Source organism: Lissotriton helveticus, chromosome 9 (assembly GCF_964261635.1).
Source record: "Lissotriton helveticus chromosome 9, aLisHel1.1, whole genome shotgun sequence".
NCBI classification, from domain to species: Eukaryota; Metazoa; Chordata; class Amphibia; order Caudata; family Salamandridae; genus Lissotriton; species Lissotriton helveticus.
In genome coordinates this window covers 1273762576-1273785355 of record NC_136070.1, presented here as the reverse complement: position 1 = coordinate 1273785355, position 22780 = coordinate 1273762576, and positions in this window count along the sequence as shown.

Below are 22780 nucleotides of genomic sequence, written 5' to 3'. Positions count from 1 at the left end.
CCTGAACCACTAATGTTGGTGGCTGGCGGAAGCATGGGCCCTCGATGGCAGGAGTGGCTAGAAGATTTCGAGGACTATCTTGAAGGTTCAAAGGTCACTGTAGATCATGGGTACTCACAAACTTTCTCTCGGGGGCCAAATTTACATTGTGGTTTGGGTCCGAGGGCCGCACCAGTGGGGGCGGGGTCAGTGGGGGAAGGGGCGGGGCTAGAGCACAACAAAAAAACTGTGGCCATGAGGTTGAACACAGGTCCCTGCAGCCACCAGACCCGGCATACACACATCTCTCTTTCTCTCTCTATCTCTTTCTCTCTCTCTGTGTCTTCCTCCCTCCATCCCTCTCTCTATCTCTGTCACACTCCCTCTATATCTCTCTCTCTCTCTCTCTCTCTCTCCCTCCCTCCATCCCTCTCTCTCCCTTTCTCCCTGTCTCCCTCTGTCTCACCCACTCTGACTCTCTCTCCCTCACTCTGACTGTCTCACTCCCTCTCTCTGTCTCCCTCTCTCCTCCCCTCTCCCTCACTACCCTTCCTCCTCTCCTCCCTCACTCCCCTTCCCACTCTCCCTCTCTCCCTCCCTCACTCCCCTTCCCTCAGTCCCTCCGTCACTCCCCTTCCCACTCTCCCTCTCTCCCCTTCTCCCCTCCCTCCCTCACTCCCCTTCCCTCTCTCCTTCCCGCACTCCCCTTCCCTCTCTCCCTCCCTCACTTCCCTTCTCTCACTCCCTCAGTCACTCCCCTTCCCTCTCTCCCTCCCTCACTCCCCTCCCCTTCCCTCACTCCCTCCGTCACTCCCCTTCCCTCTCTCCCTCCCTCACTCCCCTTCCCTTACTCCCTCCCTCACTCCCCTTCCCCCGCTCCCCCTTCCCTCTCTCCCCTTCCCTCACTCCCCTACCCCGCTCCCCTTCCCTCTGTCCCTCCCCACTCCCCTTCCCTCCATCCCCCACTCCCCTTCTCTCTCTCCCTCCCCTTCCTCACTTCTGCTTCCCTCCCCCGCCTCCCTCACTCCCCTTCCCTCACTCCCTCACTTCTGCTTCCCTACCCCGCCTCCCTCCCTCTGTCGACCTCTGCCCTCTGTCTGTCTCCCTTTCTCTGTCTCCATTTCTTGGTCTCTCTCCCTCTCCCTCTCCCTTTGTCTCCCTTCCTCCCTCGACGTAAAGAGTTTCAGTAACTTCAGAATGCTCTTGCCCCATGAACTCCTATTCAATAAGACTAATTCTCAGCAGTGGCTAATCTTGATTCATTTCACTTTCTGGAAGTAGCATCTCTTACGTGCCCTCACTCCAGACAGTGCCACCAACCATGTGAACCCTGAGGTGTTCCGAGACCCTTGCCACACTATGATGCATTATATTCTAATGCTAAAATCATTGCATGTCTCTCCAAAAGCAGCATAGACAAATGCTCTTCTTGGGCACTCCAGGATGAAGAAGCGCATGACCCTCACCACCATATCGGAAACTGCCCTTGACTCGATACTGAAGGAATTAGCTGCATTACATTTAGAGCAGTGCAACTCTGTGGTAAAATGTCACCTTGAGTAGACTGCTAACATGACTGTGTCTGCCAGGGCTGAGAAAGCTTCCCGCTTCCAGCCGCACCCGAGCACTTCACACGTCTTTAGAAAGACCATTTGCATGTTAGTGGAGCTTTGTGAATTTCACCTCTTCTTAGGCCCCTGCAGCTCCGCTCTGTGGGCGCCGGGTGATTAATTCCAGTGATAGGCAGAGCGGAGCTGCAGGGGCCTAAGAAGAGGTGAAATTCACAAAGCTCCACTAACATGCAAATTGTCTTTCTAAAGACGTGTGAAGTGCTCGGTTGTGGCTGTGTGTGTGTGAGAGACTCTGCTGCTCTGCCTATCACTGGATTGAATCACCTGGCCCCCTCAGAGCAGCAGAGTCTCTCTGAGTGTCGCTGCTGCACCCGGCAGTGTTTGCAGACATTCTTTAATAAAAATGTGTTCTTAAAACACGGGTACGAGGTCCGCGGGCCACCAGGGCAGGCGTGCCGGGCCGCCACCGGCCCGCGGGCCGTACTATGAGTACCCCCTGCTGTAGATAGAGAGAAACTCATTGCACTGTGTAATTTAGTTGGCAAAGAAGTCAGCAAAGTGATTAAAGAGCTGCCAGAAGATGACAAAGGGACTTATGCCAAAGCAAAAGAAGCGCTGAATAAGAAATTCATACACAAGAGGAACGTGGACTATGAGAGATATGTTTTTCATCAAGCTCGTCAAGACAAAAAAGAAATGATGAGCACCTTCATCTCCAGGTTACGACGACTGTCTCAGTACTGCAATTTTGATGCGTTTTCAACGGAAGATGCTATCCGACTGCGAGTGATTGAAGGCTGTCACTCCGAAATACTCTGGAGGAGGTTGCTAAGAAAAAGCCATAACCTTGATGAGATAGAAGAAACGACAAGGGTACGTGATCAGGCGGAGGAACACGCCAAGTGCATGGAGACAGGAAGAAGCGAGAGAAAAGAACAAGCCTTCTGGACGCACAGCACCAAGACTCGCAGGAGGTCAGGTGAACAGCAGAGGAGGTCCAGACCAGCCTCTCGTCATCAACACAAAGGACGCAGACGCTATGAGTCTAGCCGGAGAGCCAAGAAGGCTGAATATGCAAAGAAACTGGACAGGTCTAGAAAGTGCTATCGATGTGGATACGATTATCCGCATTCAGACGTCTGTCCAGCGATGGGTCAACAGTGCCACAAGTGTGGGCGCAAGAACCACTTTGAAGCAATGTGTGGAACGTATAACAAAGAAAGGAGAGGTGAAACGAACAGGCGGCAGTCTGACCCCAGAAGACACCACGCCAAAGCGGTGCAAGACCGGGCGATGTCATCCTCTGGATCGTCCCGCTCCAGCCGAGACTCTCGTGAATCTCAGTGGACCAGAAGGTCACCGAAACGATCACCGTCGAGAGAGTCCAGATCGACGAAGGCAGAGTCTAATTATACTGATGAATATGCCTGCATGGTATCAGACCCTGATCAACTAAAAAGGTATTCTCCATTGGACATAAAAGTGGGGACTCATGCGACACAGTTTATGCTTGACAGGGGGGCATCCGTGAACTACATGCCCGTGACCGAATATAACAAGATGAAATCACCACCTCACCTGAGCCCAGCGCACGTAAGAGTTTTCACCTGGATGGCGAAGAAACCACTTCCATGCTTGGGCAAATTCAAAACAATTCTCACACACGAAGACAAATCGGTGACAGCATATATCCATGTCATTGAAGGTCCCGAGGCGGAGTGCCTCCTCAGCCTGCCGACGGTGGAACGTCTCCGCCTGTTGGAGATCCTTTACAGAGTCAGTGATGATCTGGATTTAATCCCCAAGTTCCCCAAATTATTTACTGGGCTAGGCAAAATGAACAAATGCCAGATCCGCCTCCACATCAATGATCAAGTGCGCCCTGTGGCTCATCACCCTCGACGAGTGCCTTTTCATCTTCAGCAAGCGGTGGAGGAGGAAATTCAGGAGCTGTTACAAACTGACATTATCGAAAAGACAGATGGTCCGACGCCATGTGTTAGACGGACCGGGAGGGTCGGCCGAGGATAAGGGGAGAGGTCTCCGGGGAGATCCGTCTCCAGCAATCGTACAGACAAATAACTTCCCCCCCCCACTGACGTACACCACACAAGGATAAGGTTCAACGTTACTTTATAGGCAATTCTTTAAGTACGGTGAGGTGGTACAAGGAGGTCTGGACTCCGGGGTCCCCTCTATTCTAGTCTCTTGGTTGGGTAAGGGGGTAGCGGGACAGTCTTGTTACCACTCTGGGGGATATGGTGGTAGATGAATTAGCTCACAATCCTCGAGCTCGGCGTTCTAGATGATCGGGCCGCGGCGGAGCCAGCAGGTCCCAGGATGGTTGAAGGTAGCGACGGTCCGCGGCGGAGCCAGCAGGTCCCGGTGAAGATGGGTGCAGAGAGCCGCGGCAGCGCCAGCAGGCAGGTCGGTAGTTCGCAAGGCAGGGCTACGGCAGCGCCAGTAGTCCGTCAAGGATGAGTTCTTCACTGCGTCTCTCGACTCCAGGATACAACTCCTTCCTGCTCTGGAGCTGCGCCAGTTATAGGTCTGGCGCCCTTTGATGTCCGGACCCTCGCATCGGGAGGTCGGGAGGTCCGGGATGAGGGAGTCCAGACACCCAGCAGGGGGGTGGAGCCAGCGCCTGGGGGAGCTGGGGGCGATCGGCACCTGGCGGGGGAGAGCCATCGACACCTCTTTCTCCCATCGACCTGCCAAGTAGTCCGCTCACCTCCTGGGTGGATGGTGGTGCCGGGATGTCGGGGCCTGGCCAGGCCCAGGGTTAGGGTTGATCGGAGGCCACGCGGCCTCGTGGTGCCGTGTCCAAGATGGCGCCCAGGCCGGGCGAGAGGGCCGGTAGGGAATCGGGCCCACGATGTGGAGATGTTCAGGGGCAGGGGCCCTATAGGAGACGGAAAATGGGTTGTTGTTGCGTGTAACACCTGAGGAGCGGGGCTCGGGCCTGGTCGTGCGGGGAGGGAGCCAGCCTTACACGTGGCCTGTCCAACATGCGTCCCCCCCAGCTGAAGGCGGGGAGAGTCACCCATCCTCTTGGGGACTCTCCTCGTCGAGGCGGAAAAAGCGTGACAGGCCATCTGCGTTGGCGTGGTTTTGCCCGGGTCGATGTTCCACAGTGAAGTCCATCCCCTGCAGGGAGATGGACCAACGTAATAGTTTCGGGTTTTCCCCCCGCATCTGCATTAGCCATTGCAGGGGTCGATGATCGGTCTGGACCCGGAAGTGGGTGCCGAAGAGATAAGGCCGGAGCTTTTTGAGGGCCCACACCACGGCGAAGGCCTCCCTCTCGATGGTGCTCCAGCGCTGTTCTCGGGCCAGGAGCCGTCTGCTGATGAAAGCCACTGGCTGGTCAAGTCCTTCGGGGTTCAGCTGGGAAAGGACTGCCCCCACGCCATGGTCGGAGGCATCTGTTTGGGGGCCTGGAGCACCGGGGCGGAGCACATGGCGGCCTTCAGCTCCTCGAAGGCCGCTTGACAGTCTGGGGTCCAGTTGACCTTCTTGGGTTGGTTTTTGGATGTGAGTTCCGTGAGGGGCCCTACAATGCTGCCATAGTCCCTCACGAACCGCCGGTAGTAGCCTGTGAGTCCCAAGAAGGCGCGGACCTCGGTCTGGGTGATGGGGGGCTGCCACGACTGGATGGCAGCGATCTTAAGTTGCAAAGGGGCCACCAGACCGCTTCCCACCTGGTGCCCGAGATAGGTCACGGACCCCTGGCCAATTTGGCATTTGCTGGCCTTGATCGTGAGGCCAGCTCGTTGGAGGGCCTGTAGCACCTCTCGGAGGTGGTGGAGGTGGTCGGACCAGTGGCGGCTGTACACAGCGATATCGTCCAGGTAGGCGGCGCTGAATTCTTCGAGTCCTGCCAGGACCTGGTTCACTAGCCGCTGAAACGTTGCTGGGGCATTCTTCATGCTGAATGGCATGACCTTGAAGTGATAGTGGCCATCAGGAGTGGAGAATGCAGATCGTTCTTGGGCCCGGGGTGTGAGACCGATCTGCCAGTAGCCCGCTGTCAGGTCGAAGATGCTGAGGTAGCGGGCAGCTCCCAGGCGGTCGATTAGTTCATCTGCTCGGGGGATGGGGTGTGCGTCTGTTCTGGTGACCGCATTCAAGCCCCGGTAGTCGACGCAGAACCGAAGCTCCGGCGTGGCGCCGTGGGCGGCCGCTTTGGGGACCAGTACCACTGGGCTGGCCCAGGGGCTGTCTGAGGGCTCGATGACCCCGAGCGTGAGCATCTTGGCCACCTCCTCTTGGATGCAGGCCCGTACCCGATCTGGTACACGGTAGGCCCGATGGCGGACAGGGGGACTGTCTCCAGTGTCCACGTCGTGTAAGCACCAGGGGGTGACCCCTGGGGTGAGGGAGAACAGGGTGGCGAACTGCAGCAGGAGGTCTCGGCAGCCTTGGCTCTGTTCCAGGGTGAGGGCCTCCGAGAGTCGGACCCCGTCCACGGAGCCGTCCTTCTCCCGAGACCGTAGGAGGTCAGGGAGGGGTTCGGAGTCCTCCTCGGTTCCATTGTCGGTTGCCATCAAGAGGCTGAGCTCTGAGCGTACAAAGTGGGGTTTAAGTCTATTAGCGTGGAGGACCCGGAGAGGGTTTCGTGAAGATTCCATATCGATGAGATAGGTGACAGGGCTCTTGCGCTCGATTACTTTGAAGGGCCCCGTCCATTTGTCTTGCAGGGCGCATGGTTCGGTGGGAGACATTACCCACACTTGTTGGCCGGGTTCAAATTCGATGGAGGATGCATTCTGATCGTACCACCTTTTCATGTCCTCCTGACTGGCCTCCAGGTTTGCTTTTGCCATCTCTCTGAACCGTCTGGTCTGGTTGCGGAGGGTCAGGAGGTACTTGAAAACATCTGGAGGGTTCTTTAGAGGGGGCATTTCCCAGCCCTCTTTGACTAGGCTGAGCGGCCCTCGCACCGGGTGCCCATACAAGAGTTCGAACGGGCTGAAGCCGAGGGACTTCTGGGGGACTTCTCGGTAGGCAAAGAGAAGGCACGGTAGTAGCACATCCCACTGGCGACGGAGGGGCTCTTCCAACCCCCCAATCATCCCTTTGAGCGTGCGGTTGAACCGCTCAACCAGTCCGTTTCCTTGAGGGTGATAGGGGGTCGTGAATCGGTAGGTGACCCCACACTGTTGCCAGAGGGACTTCATGTATTTTGAAATAAAGTTTGTGCCCCGGTCGCTGACGACTTCTCGGGGGAAGCCCACCCGGGAGAAGATCCCCATCAAGGCCCGGCCGACTACCGGGGCTGTCACAGTTCGCAGGGGAACAGCCTCGGGGTAGCGGGTGGCGTGGTCCACCAGTACTAGGATGAACCGATGTCCTTGTGCTGTACGGGGGTCCAGGGGCCCCACAATGTCTATCCCCACCCTCTCGAACGGGGTGGTGACCACTGGAAAAGGTTGCAGAGGTGCTTTAAGCTTGCGGCCGCTCTTCCCGCTGGCCTGGCACGTGGGGCAAGACCGGCAGTGTTGGAGTACGTCGTTCCTCATCTTGGGCCAGAAAAAGTGGGTCACCAGGCGACTGTAGGTTTTATCCTGACCCAGGTGGCCAGCCAGGGGGACATCGTGGGCCAGGTTTAGCAAGAAGTCTCTAAAGCGGAGGGGCACCACTAGTACTCGACTGGCCCCTAACTCTGCGATTCTCTGTTCGCTGTACAACAGGTCATTGTCCCAATAGACCCAATGGGTTCCGGAGGTATCCCCTGCACTCTGGGCGAGGGCTTGTTGGCGGAGTCCCTCGAGGGAGGGACAGGTCTTCTGCTCGTGGCGAAACTGTTCTTGGGTGGGCCCCCCCTCCTGACGCCACTGATCCAGGCCGGGAAGGTCCTGATGCTGAACGAGCCCCTCGGGAGTTTGTTCTGGGGTGACGGCACGGTCGGTGTCTGGAGCGACCGGGGGAGGGGGTGCCGGCCATTCAGGTTCTTCGGGTCGGGGGATGGCACGGGCAGCCATGGACCGGGTGGTTACGCACGCCCAATCCGGGATGCCCAACATCCCTAGGTGCTCTCTCCTCTCTACGGCGGCCCACGGGGAACTCTCAAGATCATTTCCCAGGAGACAGTCTACGGGGGCATCATCTCGGACCGTCACTTCCAACATGCCGGAGACTCCTCCCCACTCGAAGGGGACGCAAGCCATCCGACATAGACTCTCCGAATTGTCGGCTGAACGGACAGGGCAGAGGACGTTCGGCAGAATCTGTTCTGGGGTCACCAGGTGACATCGGACGGCCGTTACACTGGCCCCGGTGTCACGTAGGGCTTCGGCCCGGCGTCCATTAATGTTCACCCATTGACTGTACTTCCGGGTGTTGGCGGGTAGGGGGACCCGCGGGACCATGTCTCTTCCCCCTAGGCACGCTAGAACCATGGCGGCTGGTTCCCATTCCTGGCGTTCTTGCTCACATTCCTCATGTTCTTCGTAGCTTTGTTCTTCCCCCAGGGCGGCGGCAGCCATCTGGCGGGGTCTCGGAGTCTGACTCTGTGGACAATTCGGGTCGTTGGCGTAGTGGCCGACTCGCTGGCATCGGTGACACGTGACATTGGCTCTGTATCCCGGCCGCGCCGGGGTGTTGCCCCGGTTGGCCGGGGGTGGGGTGCTGGTAGTGGGAGCGGCCGGGGCGTTGTCTCTCCCTCGTCCCTGGCCCCCTCCTCCTCCTCGGGGACGGTGCTGACCGTGGTTGTTCCGGTTCTGTTCATGGGGCCCAGTTCGGCCCACTCGGGTAATTTCCCACCGGTCAGCCTCGGCGGCAAGCTGTCGTGGATCAGTTAATTTACTGTCGAGGAGGTGCTGCCTGAGCTCGACGAAGCAGTTGTTCGATAGATGCTCCCATACCATGAGATTGAAGAGTTGCTCGTAAGTCGTTACGTTGCTTCCCTTGATCCACCCCTCGAAGGCCCGGCTGAAATAGTTCACGTATTCCACCCAAGTTGTGCCCGGGATCCGAGTGCAGTTTCGGAACCTCTGGCGGTACATTTCGGGTGTGAGCCCATAGCGGGTGAGGAGGGTAGCTTTCATGTGGTCATAGGAGGTCATCAGATGGTCTGGGAGCTGTAGCAGGGCATCGCGGCCCTCATTGACGAACCTCCCCCATAGACCGGCTCCCCAGTCGCTTCGATCGACCCGGTGGGAGGTCATAGCGATCTCGTAGGCCTTGAACCATTGCTGTATGTCGTCCTCTCGGAAATATTCTCGAACGACATCCTTGGGGATGTGTACCTTCCTTTCTGTTACCCCCGGGGGGGCGCGGTTGCTCGGGCACTCCTAATTCTTTGTTCTGCTTGCGTAAGTCTATCTCAGCTAGTTTGCGTTCGTGTTCGTACGCCAGTCTCTTCTCTTCAAGCTCTCTTTGTCTCTGTTTCTCTTCCCGTTCTTCTCGGAGCCGCAGATGTTCCAGATTTAGTTTTTGTTCAGCTAATTTGAGTTCGCCATCCATTTTGAGCCGGGCCATCTCTAGCTCATGTAGTCGGTTTCTTTCCCGTTCTTGGATCTCATCTTGCGAGAGACCCGTTCTTCGCTCCTCGGGAGCCGTGGTGTCTTTCTCTGCTGTTGCGAGATTTTGGTCCGGGGGTCTGACGGCCCCGGTTTCTGCCCACGACTCAATGGCGTGCTTGAAATCGTCTTTAGTATTCAGACCGGTGGTAGCGATACCTAGTTCAATGCAGAATTGTTTCAACTCACGATGGCTGTATTCTTCCAATTTCTCCATCTGGAATTTTTCGGTGGATCCGCTTTCTTTGGTTGACATTGTGGTTTTGTCGTGGGGTGAGCTACTCTCTGTACGATTACGCGTTGATTCGGATCCCGTCGCTGGCCACCAATGTTAGACGGACCGGGAGGGTCGGCCGAGGATAAGGGGAGAGGTCTCCGGGGAGATCCGTCTCCAGCAATCGTACAGACAAATAACTCCCCCCCCCACTGACGTACACCACACAAGGATAAGGTTCAACGTTACTTTATAGGCAATTCTTTAAGTACGGTGAGGTGGTACAAGGAGGTCTGGACTCCGGGGTCCCCTCTATTCTAGTCTCTTGGTTGGGTAAGGGGGTAGCGGGACAGTCTCGTTACCACTCTGGGGGATATGGTGGTAGATGAATTAGCTCACAATCCTCGAGCTCGGCGTTCTAGATGATCGGGCCGCGGCGGAGCCAGCAGGTCCCAGGATGGTTGAAGGTAGCGACGGTCCGCGGCGGAGCCAGCAGGTCCCGGTGAAGATGGGTGCAGAGAGCCGCGGCAGCGCCAGCAGGCAGGTCGGTAGTTCGCAAGGCAGGGCTACGGCAGCGCCAGTAGTCCGTCAAGGATGAGTTCTTCACTGCGTCTCTCGACTCCAGGATACAACTCCTTCCTGCTCTGGAGCTGCGCCAGTTATAGGTCTGGCGCCCTTTGATGTCCGGACCCTCGCATCGGGAGGTCGGGAGGTCCGGGATGAGGGAGTCCAGACACCCAGCAGGGGGGTGGAGCCAGCGCCTGGGGGAGCTGGGGGCGATCGGCACCTGGCGGGGGAGAGCCATCGACACCTCTTTCTCCCATCGACCTGCCAAGTAGTCCGCTCACCTCCTGGGTGGATGGTGGTGCCGGGATGTCGGGGCCTGGCCAGGCCCAGGGTTAGGGTTGATCGGAGGCCACGCGGCCTCGTGGTGCCGTGTCCAAGATGGCGCCCAGGCCGGGCGAGAGGGCCGGTAGGGAATCGGGCCCACGATGTGGAGATGTTCAGGGGCAGGGGCCCTATAGGAGACGGAAAATGGGTTGTTGTTGCGTGTAACACCTGAGGAGCGGGGCTCGGGCCTGGTCGTGCGGGGAGGGAGCCAGCCTTACACGTGGCCTGTCCAACACCATGGGTGTCTCCTGTCGTCATAGTCCCAAAGAAAGGCACTCCAGACAAAGTGCGCCTATGTGTAGACATGAGACTTCCCAATACTGCCATAGAGAGAGAGCGTCACCCAGGACCCCGCCTGAGTGACATGATAACCGCCTTGAATGGAGCCCGAGTATTTTCCAAACTTGATCTGAACAAGGGCTATCACCAGCTGGAACTCCATGAGAAATCGAGATATATAACGACTTTCGCTACACATTTCGGTTTGTTTAGATACAAGAGACTAAGTTTCGGCATTTCATCAGCAGCTGAAATCTTTCAGGAAATGATTCGGCAGTCCATCAGACATATACCCAACTCGCTGAATTACAGTGATGACATCCTGGTATATGGGTCAAACACGCAGGAGCATGATAAGGTGCTGGATCGAGTATGCCGTGCTCTTCTGGAGGCCAACTTGACTCAATAAAGATAAGTGTGAGTTCCACCAATCCACTCTCAAGTTCTTTCGCCATGTGTTTTCGGGAGCCGGCATGAGGCCTGACCCGAAGAAAGTGACTGCACTCAACACCACCAAGAGGCCCCAAGATGTCAGCGACATTCGTTCCTTTCTGGGCATGGCGAGCTATTGTGCCAGATATATCAAAGACTATGCCACCATCAGTCATCCCCTGAGGGCTCTCACCAAGCAAGGACAACCTTTTGTGTGGAGTTCTGTTGGACTTTGGCCCTTAGGGCAGGTTCACCCCTAGACTTTTTGCTTGAAATGGTGACCTGGAGATGGTGATTTTTGGATTGTGCGCACTTTCACTGTGTCCCAGTGGAAAGTGCGTGCGCACTCTGAGTGCATGTGCTGAGCTAGGCCTGCCCGCCCATAGGAATGCATGGGGAATGTATGTGTCCCTGGTAGTTCCTGATGCGTGGGGTGTACAGGCTTGAGTCTGGTATGTGTGAACTCGTGAGAGTGAATGCTGCGAGATGGTGTATGCAGCATGTATGTGTCTAGTAGCGAAGCGCCATTTCTAGACATGGCTGTACGTGTGCTGTGAGGGTGCTGGCGTGTGATTGGCTGGAGCTGGCTGGCATGCCAGGCTCCAGGAAGTCTGGATGGGTCTGCCCGGTGGTGAGTGGGAGATTAGCATGAGTAATGTGTGGGAGGAGTGTACCTGTGTCCTGGATGGGCTGGGTTTTCCCCACACAATGCTGGCTCCGCCCCCCTGTGGTGTGTCTAATGACCCAAGCCCTGCCAGTGAATAGAGAGGGTGGTTGAGGTAAACAGAGTACTCAAGAACCAGCTGCGACTGGTTCCGCCCCCACTCTGCACCCTCAGACAAAGGAATGCACTGTATAAAAATGGGGCTGTGTCCCCACTGAAGTTGTTCTTTCTTGATCCTACTTGAGGGGGCTGCTGCTGCTGCTGGGGCCAGGAGGAACCGCCACTTGGACTGCCTCCCTGCCTGGAGGGCCAGTGAGCTGGCCCCTGGCCCAGCCTTGCCCCCCCCTGCCTGCCAAGGAGGACTTTTGCTGGACTTGTGTTTCCCCTGAAGCGCCTGGAAGCGCTTTATTTTGTCTGCCAGCGCTGGGAGCGCTCTATCTGCCTGAGGGCACCTGGGAGCACTGTGTCTGTGCTTCTAGCGCTTAAGAGCGCTTTATTTTGTCCTGGCGCTGTAGTTTGTGCCCACAGCGCTTGGGAGCGCTTTATTGTCCAGGAGCGTTGTTCATCGTCTCAGAGCGCTTGGGAGCGCTTTCTGTAAGGCAGGTGCCCACCCTGCATTTCGCTGCTCGAGCGGCTGCCCACGCCGCATATTTGTTTGATTTATTTAACACGGGAGCCCACTCCGTGTGAAATCACCGCTGCAGCCCGGGAGACCCGGCCGGGCCGCCGCGCTGCCTACGGCGACCCGGAAGTCCCGCCTCCTTCCTCCCAGTGCCGCGCTGCTATTGGCTGCAGCCGCGACCCGGAAGACAGGCACAAGACGCCCGGACGAGGGCAGGACCGGCGAGGTTCCCTTCTGCTTCCCCCGGTCTGGGGAAGCCTAGGTGAAGACAGAGGTTGGCCCCAGCCGGCGGGGCCCCCGCAGCGGAGCCGAGAAGCAGCCTGCCGAGGCTCCCGAAGGAGAGAGGAGCCCCGCAGCCCGTGAGGAGAGCAGGAACAGCCGGTGAGTGAAAGCCGGCTAGGGGAGAAGTGCGAGGTCGCGCACCTTCCCCCCCCCCCCTGCCTCTACTCGAGCGGCCCCCACTTGACAGCGGGCCGCTCCACCAAGGCGCACCTTTGCCCCACGAGTCCCCCGAGCCGGGACTCCAACGGTTGGGGGCAATTACTGGATCTCGAGTCCCCCAGAGGGGGGGACCCCCAAGAGGGCGCCAATTGTCGTGAGAGCCCAGCGAGGCTCTTGAGAGGGCATTTCTTTGTGAGAGCCCCGAGGGCTCCAACCAGGTGGAAAGTTGCTTTGCGAGCCCTGAGAGGCTCTTGGGGGCACATCAGGAGTTAAGAGCCCAGAGAGGCTCAGGCGACCCCATTGTTGTTTAAAAGCCCCAAGAGGCTCAGGGGCCATTTGTGTATTCAGAGCCCAGCGAGGCTTCAAGGGGACAGTCATTCTGCAGAGCCTGTGAGGCTCCCCCAGCGTGTTGGCCCCATCATTGTGCTACCAGTTGCCCAGCACTTTGTGGGCAACTGCCACGTTTAGGCCCTGACATTGGACACAGGGCGTCCTAGCCCCAGAGAGGCCAGTTGGCCTAGGGACAGTCACAGGTGGTGACTTACGTGAGTTTGGCGCAATTGTTATTGTTTTTGCACCTCTGAATGTATTGTTTATGCGTCATGTGCCTTTACACCTCTGAATGAATGTTATGCATTGCATCATGTGTTTTCCTCTTACACCCCTACAGGTATTGTGATACATAGGTGGTTGTTTTCTCCCTAGTACAGGTGGTGCTAGTGAGATCCTGTTACCAGTAGTTACTGGTTGTGTGCTATTCTGTGCTAGATTCTATGTTCTAAGTGCTATTTCTGAAAGTGCTACTTCTGATTCCTGACAGTGGTCCAGGTGGCCCTGTCTTGTAAATATCCCCCTGTAAATTCTGCCCGTGCCTCTGGCACATTGTAAAGTGTGTGTTTTATCTAATGTGTTTTGGTGTAATACAAAGGCTATTTTTATATAACCTTGTGTGGAGTTTCCTTTGTGGTGGGCCTTTGGTTGTTGTTGCTGGGGTGCGTGCGCAAATACTTAACCTACATCGCCTCCAAGTTTAGCCTTGCTGCTCGCGCCACGTTACCTAGAGGGTGAGTAGGGGTTATCTTGGCGTGTAACTCCCTTGCCCTGACTTGGGTGTGGTGGTCTCTGACTGACTTTGGCGAAAGCCCTGGCCAGCCGGGGATCCCATTTCCAACATTGGCGGCAAGCGGTGGGATAAGGATTTGTGTTTGCGTTGTACCTTGGTAGCAGCTGGCTGCACCACAAAACTCTGCATTTTAGATGACCACATTTTAGGGGATTGTTTTTTTTGAAGTTTCATATTTTCTTCTCCTGAAGGTATCATTGTGCAATTGTGTCAGTACATTTGTCCCCTACCCTGCGCCCAGAGTCTGGTACCTGTGTCACTTGTGGTCAGGTTGAGAAGTCAGGGGTGGTAGAAACTGCCTTACTAGTCCGAGGGGGGGGTTGTGTGTGGATGAATGGTGTTTGGCACTAGGCAAGTGAGTGGAGTTCTCTGGGATAGAGAGCTTGCTGATACCTTGTGAATTGTGTACTCCTGTGTTAGCTCAGACCCCTAGGTTCCCTGTGTGATCTCTTCTCTAGAACGTCTGCCAGAATGGAGCCTGCTTTTGATGTCTGTGATCTGTTTAGATACAGTATGGGAGAGTTGGTAAGGTTCTGTGAAGAGAGAGACATAGGGGTGGACGAGTTAGACACTCAGTCCGAACTTAGGAGCAGCCTGATCCTATGGCAAAAGTGTCAGTGGGACCTTGAGCGCAGTGAGGAAAGGGCCCGGGCTTCACACCAGGAGGGTGGTGGGTCTGTGGGGAGCCCTGAAGATTCAGAAGAGGAGGAAGAAAATGATAGCACAGGGACGCCAGCAGATAGTGAGGACCCCATAGATAGGGAGTCCCTTGCTGGGTCCAGCATAGGAGGCAGCGCCTCATCCCTTTCCCTGTCCCCAGAGGAGCTGGAAGATAGGAGGAGAGAAAGGGAGCACCAGCTGGCTTTAGAAAAGCTCAGGTTGGAGCATGCCCAGGCTATGGCACAGCTGGGCATTAGAAAGCAACAGCTGGAGACCGAGAGGGTCTTAGCGCAGGAAAGGATAGAGGAGGCTGAGAGGGCCGCCACCAGAGGCAAAGTAGCTCTGGAGGGTAGACTATCCCCTGCGCGCAGTGTTGAGTTTCTGGATCCCCCAGGGAGGGTTGGGTCCAGTGGTGGCAGCTATTTAAATCTCAGTCTAGAAAGTCCCAGTTCCCAGAGTATGGTTCCTGTTTCCCCAGAGGAGGAGAATAGGTTGAGGTTTAGGAACCTTAGGAAACCGTCTCATCAGTCTTGGGAAGACTTTGAGGATGACTGTTGTGAAGCCCTGTGTGATTGGGTACGGGAGCCCACGAAATGTGATTGGGACCTATTGTTCGATATGCTTCTCAGAGAGCAGTTGCTCAGTTGTTGTTCACCAGGGTTGCGCCAACACCTGTTAGGGTGTGGATTGTCTGAACCATGTGAGCTGGCAGAGGAAGCAGACCGCTGGGAAGGGACCAGAGGTTCTGTAGAGTCATTGGTGAGTGACTCCAAAAGTAGTGGGTCAGGGATCTTCCAGCCCAGCGTGGTGGAAGAGGCTCAGTGTAGCCCAGCTAGGTCCCTGGTTAGTGAGAAGGGTGTAGGGGCTGACTACCTGGCTCAGTGGAGCAGGAGTCAGTGGGTGGCTGAGAGCCCCCAGAGGCCCGAAGCCCTGTCTCAGAACCTGGGTGGTTTCTTGAGGGAACACCAGGTTGGGGACCTAGGCTGTCCTGTTAGTCCACTTGAGGAGGATCTCCTAGTGAGTAGAGGACCTGGAGTGTCTGTAACCAGAGCTCCTGTGGTTCTAGAGTCTGGCAGTACCGCTCCGGTAGGGAGGGTACAGGAGTCCAGAGGGAGGAGTGATTGGGGGAGTTCCCCAGTGGAAGGACCAGTGGGTCAGGGACTACCCAGTTGGGCTAGGTTCCCGTGTAGTGACCATGGTAACAACACTTCTGGTCTGGGGGATCGTCACGCACTGTCAGGTGGACAGAGGGCGGGAGATCTGCGCCAGACAGACAGTCACACAACAGATGTGACATTTGTTAGCCTCAGGGGGATGGAGTGTAAGTCCCCAGAAATCCTGGAGTGCCAGGCAATTGTTCCACCGAAGGTTTTAGACCAGAGGTTGGAAGGCCAGGTTCAGGGTCAGCCTGACCTGAAGGGTAGGACGACTGTAACCAGTGTCTTGACCGGTTCTTCTTCCAGAGGAACTTCTCCAGGTGGGAGAGGGCAGACCTCTGGAAGGGGGTGCAGAGGGTGGGAGAGCCCACCTCTGACCCCGGTGCAACCTGAGTGGATAAGTCCTGGGTTGGAATGGCGTTCTAGGGGTACCCCTCGCAGAGGGAGGAGGAACCCTAGGAGAAGAGGTAGGGGGAGGAGAGCCTTCCCCGAGACTCCTGGTCCGCCTGAGGTTGTAGGCCCTCGGCTGGAGTACCAGTGGCAGTCTAGTCCTGTCTTGCAGACAGGAAGAGTGGAAAATGGCTCCTATGTGCCAGGGGTTACTACCCCCCGCTCTGCGAATTGGCATGGACCCGTGGCACCTGGGTGGCCCAGGGCCTGGTCCTGGCCGCGGACAACTTGGGAGTACCAGTGGGGTAGCCCAGTTGGTCCAGACAGTGTGTTGAGAAGGAATCCCATGGGTTCACCGTGGCATAGAACAGGAGGGTGTCCCTGCAGTTGCGGGCCCGCGTCCGTGTTCTATCGCCCCAAGCAGGGAAGTCCATCACGGTGGTGATTGGTCTCCCCTGCGTTTTGGCTGGAAGGGGGTTATGTTGGACTTTGGCCCTTAGGGCAGGTTCACCCCTAGACTTTTTGCTTGAAATGGTGACCTGGAGATGGTGATTTTTGGATTGTGCGCACTTTCACTGTGTCCCAGTGGAAAGTGCGTGCGCACTCTGAGTGCATGTGCTGAGCTAGGCCTGCCCGCCCATAGGAATGCATGGGGAATGTATGTGTCCCTGGTAGTTCCTGATGCGTGGGGTGTACAGGCTTGAGTCTGGTATGTGTGAACTCGTGAGAGTGAATGCTGCGAGATGGTGTATGCAGCATGTATGTGTCTAGTAGCGAAGCGCCATTTCTAGACATGGCTGTACGTGTGCTGTGAGGGTGCTGGCGTGTGATTGGCTGGAGCTGGCTGGCATGCCAGGCTCCAGGAAGTCTGGATGGGTCTGCCCGGTGGTGAGTGGGAGATTAGCATGAGTAATGTGTGGGAGGAGTGTACCTGTGTCCTGGATGGGCTGGGTTTTCCCCACACAATGCTGGCTCCGCCCCCCTGTGGTGTGTCTAATGACCCAAGCCCTGCCAGTGAATAGAGAGGGTGGTTGAGGTAAACAGAGTACTCAAGAACCAGCTGCGACTGGTTCCGCCCCCACTCTGCACCCTCAGACAAAGGAATGCACTGTATAAAAATGGGGCTGTGTCCCCACTGAAGTTGTTCTTTCTTGATCCTACTTGAGGGGGCTGCTGCTGCTGCTGGGGCCAGGAGGAACCGCCACTTGGACTGCCTCCCTGCCTGGAGGGCCAGTGAGCTGGCCCCTGGCCCAGCCTTGCCCCCCCCTGCCTGCCAAGGAGGACTTTTGCTGGACTTGTGTTTCCCCTGAAGCGCCTGGAAGCGCTTTATTTTGTCTGCCAGCGCTGGGAGCGCTCTATCTGCCTGAGGGCACCTGGGAGCACTGTGTCTGTGCTTCTAGCGCTTAAGAGCGCTTTATTTTGTCCTGGCGCTGTAGTTTGTGCCCACAGCGCTTGGGAGCGCTTTATTGTCCAGGAGCGTTGTTCATCGTCTCAGAGCGCTTGGGAGCGCTTTCTGTAAGGCAGGTGCCCACCCTGCATTTCGCTGCTCGAGCGGCTGCCCACGCCGCATATTTGTTTGATTTATTTAACACGGGAGCCCACTCCGTGTGAAATCACCGCTGCAGCCCGGGAGACCCGGCCGGGCCGCCGCGCTGCCTACGGCGACCCGGAAGTCCCGCCTCCTTCCTCCCAGTGCCGCGCTGCTATTGGCTGCAGCCGCGACCCGGAAGACAGGCACAAGACGCCCGGACGAGGGCAGGACCGGCGAGGTTCCCTTCTGCTTCCCCCGGTCTGGGGAAGCCTAGGTGAAGACAGAGGTTGGCCCCAGCCGGCGGGGCCCCCGCAGCGGAGCCGAGAAGCAGCCTGCCGAGGCTCCCGAAGGAGAGAGGAGCCCCGCAGCCCGTGAGGAGAGCAGGAACAGCCGGTGAGTGAAAGCCGGCTAGGGGAGAAGTGCGAGGTCGCGCACCTTCCCCCCCCCCCTGCCTCTACTCGAGCGGCCCCCACTTGACAGCGGGCCGCTCCACCAAGGCGCACCTTTGCCCCACGAGTCCCCCGAGCCGGGACTCCAACGGTTGGGGGCAATTACTGGATCTCGAGTCCCCCAGAGGGGGGGACCCCCAAGAGGGCGCCAATTGTCGTGAGAGCCCAGCGAGGCTCTTGAGAGGGCATTTCTTTGTGAGAGCCCCGAGGGCTCCAACCAGGTGGAAAGTTGCTTTGCGAGCCCTGAGAGGCTCTTGGGGGCACATCAGGAGTTAAGAGCCCAGAGAGGCTCAGGCGACCCCATTGTTGTTTAAAAGCCCCAAGAGGCTCAGGGGCCATTTGTGTATTCAGAGCCCAGCGAGGCTTCAAGGGGACAGTCATTCTGCAGAGCCTGTGAGGCTCCCCCAGCGTGTTGGCCCCATCATTGTGCTACCAGTTGCCCAGCACTTTGTGGGCAACTGCCACGTTTAGGCCCTGACATTGGACACAGGGCGTCCTAGCCCCAGAGAGGCCAGTTGGCCTAGGGACAGTCACAGGTGGTGACTTACGTGAGTTTGGCGCAATTGTTATTGTTTTTGCACCTCTGAATGTATTGTTTATGCGTCATGTGCCTTTACACCTCTGAATGAATGTTATGCATTGCATCATGTGTTTTCCTCTTACACCCCTACAGGTATTGTGATACATAGGTGGTTGTTTTCTCCCTAGTACAGGTGGTGCTAGTGAGATCCTGTTACCAGTAGTTACTGGTTGTGTGCTATTCTGTGCTAGATTCTATGTTCTAAGTGCTATTTCTGAAAGTGCTACTTCTGATTCCTGACAGTGGTCCAGGTGGCCCTGTCTTGTAAATATCCCCCTGTAAATTCTGCCCGTGCCTCTGGCACATTGTAAAGTGTGTGTTTTATCTAATGTGTTTTGGTGTAATACAAAGGCTATTTTTATATAACCTTGTGTGGAGTTTCCTTTGTGGTGGGCCTTTGGTTGTTGTTGCTGGGGTGCGTGCGCAAATACTTAACCTACATCGCCTCCAAGTTTAGCCTTGCTGCTCGCGCCACGTTACCTAGAGGGTGAGTAGGGGTTATCTTGGCGTGTAACTCCCTTGCCCTGACTTGGGTGTGGTGGTCTCTGACTGACTTTGGCGAAAGCCCTGGCCAGCCGGGGATCCCATTTCCAACAAGTTCCCAATGTGAGAGGGCCTTCCTGGAAATCAAACAGGCTGTTGAGGCTGCAGACAATCTGGCATACTTTAGCCCCAAGAGAAAGACTGAAACAACAGTGGATGCCAGTCCAGTAGGTCTGGGTGCCATCTTGGCCCAGTATGACAAAGACAATGATCAACGGCACATCGTGGCCTACGCCAGTCGCAGTCTGACTGAAACAGAAAAGGCCTATTCTCAACCAGAGAAGGAGAGTCTCGCAGTTGTCTGGGCTTGTGAGCACTTTCACGTCTTCATCTATGGCAAGCATTTCACCATGATAACAGATCATCAGGCGTTGGTCACCATATTTGGCAACCCTCATGCCAAAATGCCACCTAGGATAGAACGTTGGGGCCTGCGCCTACAGGAATACACATACACAATCATACACAAACCGGGGAAAGGGGAGAATCCGGCGGACTACATGTCCCGACACCCTCAGGAATCCCAGACCTCGCCTCCGTCAATTGCTGAAGAATACATCCATTTTGTAGTAGGATCAGCCCGACCTCCGGCCATTCCCTTAGAAGCAATCCAGGGGCCACTGCCCAAGATGGTGTACTTCAGGAAGTCATGCGCCGACTGCGCACCCATCGATGGAGACACGACAGTGAGGAGGAGCAGACCGATCCTCAGGTCCGCCAAGAAATGCAGGCGTTCAGACACATCTGTGAAGAGCTATCCGCCACCTCGGAGGGGCTCCTCCTGAGAGACCATCAGATTGTCATCCCGAGGCAGTTACGACAAGGAGTCATTAACCTGGCCCATGAAGGTCACCGGGGAGTGGTTGCAACCAAAAGAAATCTCCGTGAGCGAGTCTGGTTCCCGCTGCTTGATACCATGGTGGAGGCCACCCTCAAAGACTGCCCTCAGTGTCAACTAGTCAGCCATGGAACACCCCCGCCCCGCTTCAAATGACTAAACTACCAAATGGAATCTGGCAAGAACTAGCCATGGACTTTTACGGACCCCTTTAGTCGGGCAAGTATGTGGTGGCTATCATGGATGAGTACTCAAGGTTTCCGATAGCCCAATTCGTGTCCTCCACTAATGCCTCCTGCGCCATCGCAGTTCTTGATGAGGTGTTTGCCGCCTGGGGTGTCCCAAAGGAACTCAAAACGGACAATGGTCCTCCTTTCAATGGCCAGGAGTTTAGTGAGTTTGCACGGCACCTTAACTTTAGACATCGAAAGGTCACGCCTCTGTGGCCACAGGCTAATGGCACTATTGAGAGGTTCATGGCAACTCTGAAGAAAACATTCAAACAAGCCACGCTTGAAAAGAAGGACTTGCAAGTTGCCCTCAACGAAGTCTTGCGAGCCTACCGGACTACCCCACATGCCACCATAGGAAAGTGCCCGGCCACTCTCATGCTGGGGCGACCCATCAGAACCAGAATCCCGACATGGGAAGGTGCTCTGCGACCAGTGTCTCCGACACCTGTCCACCAAGAGGTGGCTCTTGCTGATCGCACCAATAAGAACAAGATGAAATCATATGCGGACCATCGACGGCGAGCCAAGTCTCCTTCCTTGCAGACGGGGGACTGTGTGGTGGTCAAACAAGAACAATCCCGCAAGACAGATTGCAGGTTCAAAGACGAACCGTTGGTTATCACCCAACAAAAGGGCACCATGGTCACTGCGGCATCTGACAAGAGAAAGATTACCAGAAATGTGTCTCACTTTCAAAAATGCACGCCGGGCCTGAAGGAGGCTCTTGAACAAGATGGAGACATACCGGACACACAAGGACCCAGTCAAGTGGGCACAATCCAAAGACTTGATCAGCAGACTGAGGCTGAATTGGATGCTGGCGGTATGAGTCTGAGACCGAGAAGGAACATTCACAGACCTAAAAGACTGATTGAAGAACTTGAATAAAGTTAGTTCATTCTTTTGTTAACAACGGGGGAGATGTTATGTCTTTGAGCATTCTAGTAGCTGGGCGTGGGTGGAGTCATGGGGTGGAGGAAGAGGCGGGGCACGAGCAGGAAAGAGTTAGTTAGAGTAGGGACAGGGACGAGGAAGGAGTGTGTTCATAAAGCTCCTTGAACATCAAGTAGTGTCTGTCATTATTGCATGGACAACACTACAGGCACAACTCCAGTTATTTGATTTTGGGAGGAGGAATGCAATAAGTAACATGCAATAAGTAGCACTGAACATCAGTTTGTGCTGCAGCTGCTGCTTTGAAACAGAAATAGAAACAAGAGGAAGTGAGCAGGAAAGAGGAACCAACAAATGCTGGAGTTTGTGAGGGCTTGAGAGTGTGTGTGTGTGAGAGAGAGAGAGTGAGGAGGAGAGTGAGAGAGAGACAGGAGGGGAGAGAGAAATGAGGTGACGGAGAGAGAGAATGAGAAGGAATCATGAACGAATGAAAGTGCTCGAGGGAGACAGATAAGAGAGGGGTGACAGAGGAAGCTAGATGAGAAGGAGGTCAGAATGTGATGAAGAAAGGAGTATACCAGGGTATGAGAGAGAATGCCAAGTGGAGGTTGTATGAGGGAAAAGGCGAGCACATGGGAGGGGAGGTTTAGCAAGAGAGGAGAGAAAGTGAGTGCATGTGCGAGAGGAGGAGTCAGAGGAGGTGATGCAGGCGAGTGGAGGATTTTTAGAGGGCAGGTTGTGAGCAATTAGATTATTATATATATAATATTATTGAGTTAATAATTAAATTGTGTGGTCATCTCTAAATTAGCCAGACAGCTCCACCTTGTGGCAGACTGTCACGCCGGTGCTGACAATTAGGAGCCGGTGCAGAGCACCGGAAACTACTGACTCAAATTAAGCACTGCAATGAATTTTTTTTTAGTTGTGATATCCTCAGCGCTCACTTTGTAAACAAGCATTTGCAATGCAATAGGTCTCGCATTAGGAAAGTTTGAGCTATTGTTATTGTAAATGACAATTTTTGTATTTATGTGTTGGTTTTGAAAATAGCGAAATTAATAGCTTTGTCATTTACAATGCCAATAGTTATAACTTTCGCAAATGTGACACCTATAGCATTTGTAATGCAATATGTGTTGTATTTACGTGACTTAGATGTATTGATATTACAAATAACAATGGCTTTTTTTTTTTTAATAATGAATACATAAATAAAAGTTATTGTAATTCATAACTGCAATAGCTTAAACTTTTGTAAATAACTTTTGTGAAGATTATGTTCATTGTATTTTATTGTGACGAAAATCCAAGAACAGAAGTGAAATATTAAAATCTTTTTGTGACATTTGTAATAAAGCTTGAAACATTGAGAGAACATATTTGAACCAGTTGTTGTTGAATGGTTGCACACTTTGATGAGGTGGTGGCGCTGAGTGATGTTGTGGTGGCGACGAGTGATGCAGTCGCGTTCAGTGATGCTGTGGTATCGCATAGTGATTTTGTGGTGCCCCTGAGTAATGCTGTGGTGGTCCTGAGTGATGCTGTGGTGATGCGATAGATCGATAGAGTGAGTGCGATGGATAGATATAGTGAGTGCGATAGATAGAGTGAGTGCGATAGATAGATAGACGGAGTGTGATAGATAGATAGAGGGAGGGCGAGAGACAGATAGAGGGACGGCGAGAGATAGCGGGAGATAGATAGAGTGAGGGCGACAGATGGATAGATATATAGAGTGAGGGCGATAAATAGATAGACAGCGT